Source organism: Octopus bimaculoides, chromosome 12 (assembly GCF_001194135.2).
Source record: "Octopus bimaculoides isolate UCB-OBI-ISO-001 chromosome 12, ASM119413v2, whole genome shotgun sequence".
NCBI classification, from domain to species: domain Eukaryota; kingdom Metazoa; phylum Mollusca; class Cephalopoda; order Octopoda; family Octopodidae; genus Octopus; species Octopus bimaculoides.
In genome coordinates this window covers 65,438,624-65,442,661 of record NC_068992.1, presented here as the reverse complement: position 1 = coordinate 65,442,661, position 4,038 = coordinate 65,438,624, and the positions used below count along the sequence as shown (strand labels likewise).

At 33.4% G+C, this 4,038-nt stretch overlaps 1 protein-coding gene across 1 annotated transcript in view; it reads left to right on the top strand.

Annotated features, from left to right (window-relative positions):
* The first annotated feature begins 3,311 nt into the window (after window positions 1–3,311).
* LOC106884468 (neuronal acetylcholine receptor subunit alpha-10) overlaps window positions 3,312–4,038 on the top strand; it is an 83,556-nt gene continuing 82,829 nt past the window's right edge. The window contains exon 1 of the mRNA XM_014935869.2: window positions 3,312–3,371. The gene's annotated coding sequence lies outside the window, so the exon portion shown is untranslated. The remainder of the gene's footprint in view (window positions 3,372–4,038) is intronic.

Below are 4,038 nucleotides of genomic sequence, written 5' to 3'. Positions count from 1 at the left end.
TTATGTGACCGTCGTCGTTGCTGATCGTTAAAATCCCTTCGATCTGCAATACTTATAATCAATAAAGGTTACACTGTGCAAACGCAAGTGTATTGGATATCTATAGAAATGTTATACATTTCAGTGATTCTAACGAAATAGCTAGAGTGTATGTTCCAAAAATATAATTTCTAACATTATGAAACCATTCCATTATTTAATCAATATATTTAACGAAATTCCATGTACACACACAAACACACACAAACACACACATACATATATATATATACAAACATATGCATGTATAAGTATATATTTATATATATTTACATATATATATATATATATGCAAACAGAAAGAGAAAGAAAACAGATAGGTATATATATATATATATATATATATATATATATATATATATATGTTTATTTATTTATTTATTTATGGGTTTCAGCCAAGTGGCTGTGATCATGCTGGAGCACCACAGTGATTGTGTGTGTGTGTGTGTGTGTGTGTGTGTGTGTGTGTGTATGTGTGTATGCACGCTCAACATATGCATATATATGCATGTAACCATGTATATTCGTGCGTATGTATGTGTACGTATTATTAACCTACACTTATTTTTTGGGAATAAATTATGAATATATATATATATATATAAAACAATACATACATGTGTGTGTGCAAGTGTGTGTGCGTATGTATTCATGCTCACACGCGAGTACTCATATGTATATTTACCGTAATAAATTTTAAATATACATACGTGTACGCACACACACACACAGCGATATATATACGGGAATAATTTCTAAATATATATTAGAAAATGGTATAAATGTATTCAATAATAACATTTTTATTAATCTGGAACTTTCAATAAAATATCTAATAAGGCAGTGGAGGTATCGATCTTCGATTCGAGGAAACAGCTGCGTCTTTTTTACTCCATTTTCAAAATGTCATAGCATTCTCTGAAAGTCCATATTTTGGAAGCAGATTTTTAACGATAATTCAAATTATATTCGTTGAATTTATCAGAAAAAGACTATTTTTTTTCTTTCGTGAATTCTATTTATTTCATTTATATATTTTAAATTGTTGTCATTCTCTATGACTAGCGAGAATTGATATTTTCTTTTAATATATTATCTAAGGGCGAATGAAACGCCCAAAGTAATAGATTTTTCAGAATAAAGGAAATTTCTATCTAGAGTAACCCACACCCACTCTGCGGTGTATGTATATGTACAGATTCCATTACAGGATTTTACAGTAAACAGACTCATATTTAAACATTATTCTTTAGCATTTTGCGTATTTGATGTAATTCACTTTCTCCTATTGAAGTGTCTAGACTTCAGACGAAGCGATTCCTGTAAATCCTTCTCCCGTTCACTCTTTTCTAGACACTCCTTTCGCTTTCCGTTTACATGCTTATTTCGCCCAACACTCTGCGGCATCCCGAAATGAATATCGACCAGATAAACCTATACATGTATCTCAATTTACACGGTTATTTACACTTAGACGTTGCAACCATTCTTCCTCTCGCTTTTTCTGCCCCAATTCACCTATTTAAAATCTTAAAATAAGTAACTAGGAAACAGTATGTCATCATTGTATTTGTTGTTGCCGTTGTTGTTGGTGGTGGTGGTGGTCGTCGTCGTCGTGGAGGTGTGTAGCCTTAGCTCATACCTGTTGGATCATATGTATAATGAAAAATGTAGCAAAGCTGATTATTCGGATTTCGTTTCGCAGATTAACGAAATTCTTAGACCAATTGTTTATGATTCGGGAGACACGAAACGAGGATTCTACTTAGCAGACGGTGAGACGAGACAGAGAAACCCTCATTGAATCGTTTACAATAATAATTATTTTCCATAATATTGTCTGATACCGCTGTGTTGAACCTTGCATTTAGTTAAAAAAAAAAAACCTTTGGACATGGCTTCTATAGCAGGACTCCCAAATATAGAATCCCTTTTCTTTCAACAATCACCAAACTAAAGCAAAAATGTGGATTTGAGTTAATACTCATCTTTCTATATCTTTGATAATCTACGGATTATCAAAGACAAACAACCCAAGAAAAAGAGCTGGACTAGTTGAGACTTTCTCACAAGAACTGACCAATCTCATTGGTATCATCGAACTACAGTAAGCAGGCAACAATACCGCCAGTTCCTATACTCGTGTAGATACGACAATAAATGGTTAACTAGTTTAAAACCATACACAGTCACTTTAATTAGGAGAACGGAAGTGCATGCAGAACCTGATTCAAGGACAATTATTCAAACTTTAAGCTGTACCATCTCGATCTACCTTCTGAAACAGGTACATCTCTTCCTTTTCCTTGGAAGACTTCTCTCCATGCAATGCGATTCCGATAAATGTCAACTGTTATTTGTTCTACTTTGACTGCATACTTAATTCTCACTTTCGTATCTGATGGAACACTTAGGAAAATTTTACTGAGTGACATCTGAAATTTTTCGAAAGGCAAACAGAGGCGTCAGTACGACACAAGTCAGCATAATGAAGAGTTATTTCCATCTTGTAATATATATTCCGTCCGGCTTTTCGTAAGTGGCTTCCACACAAACGGAGACGCATTTTCAAGGTGTACAAATGGTGGACATTGTGGAACGCAGTTTGTTTGGTTTAGTTATTTATTTCACAACTTAGAACTACCTCGCAGTTTCTGGTAAAAGAAATGAAAAATCAATATAATTCAATGCAAGATATCGAAGAGAACTTATAAAATAAAATAAAGACTGCACCTGAAATGGTTTCAGAGAATATGACAATTTGAATAGAATAAAATAAAAAGAAATCAAAAGCAGACGACATACAAACCTGCTGGCAGCCATTACGGCATAGTGCATAGAATTATTTAAACCTCACGTAGCGCAATGGCTGCAGCGTTCATTCATATCTTAGGCTTTTTCCTTTTACTTGAATGACAATTATTTTCCGTTAATAATGGGAAATATCTGGATGGATAAAAGACATGTTGGCTCCAATACGGTCTCTTTATAATTCACATTTAACTTTGAGGACTGAAGTTTGTCAAATATACTTCAGAACAGAATGTTTCTATCGATTGAAAATGTTTGGCCTGAACCTTAACGAAAATAGAAGTTACGTAAACTATTTGGTCCTAATATATGACCGTATTTATATTAACGTGGGAGAAGTGAACCTGTAAGCGATCATAAACCAGGGGAAAAGTAGATAACAAAGGAGATATATTGCAATACAAACTTGTTTACTTCTGACAGCAGGCTGCTGTCCGCTCTCACAGAAGCTATGAGAACAGTCAATACCGAGTGTTCTGAGAAGTACAACAACGACTCCAGGAGCTTCAACAAAACCTACGGTAAAGTGAAATAATAATAATAATTATTATTATTATGATGATGATGATGATAATGATAATAATAATAATAATAATAATAATAATTATAATTATAATAATAATAATAATAATACGCCTAGCCGACCACCCCTACACGCAAAATATACAGGGGTGTAATTGTACATATAATGACAACGTTAGAGATAGCTTCTTAGCTTCATCATTTGTGGTTGAAAACAGGAATCTAGGATGTACACACATACACACATACACACACAACACACACACACATACACACACACACACACACACACATTCATGCGTGCATAGGAATGTGCCTATAAGTATATGTAGGAAACTGTAAATGAGCACGTAATGCGTGTATCTGTTTTTCTCGCTTTCTCTTACACACACACACACACACACACATACACACACACACACACACAAACACATATATATAGCCGAATGCGTGTTGGCATATTTGAGTGTGTGAATTTTTGTGACTAAGTATAAGCGAGTCTAAATTCGCTTATGAACTCATACATACATGTCTGTCTATCTGTCTATCTATCTATCTATCTATCTATCTATCTATTTATCTATCTATCTATCCATTTCTCTTTATGTATGTATGTATGTATATGTATGTATATATATATATAAATATATATATATATATATATAT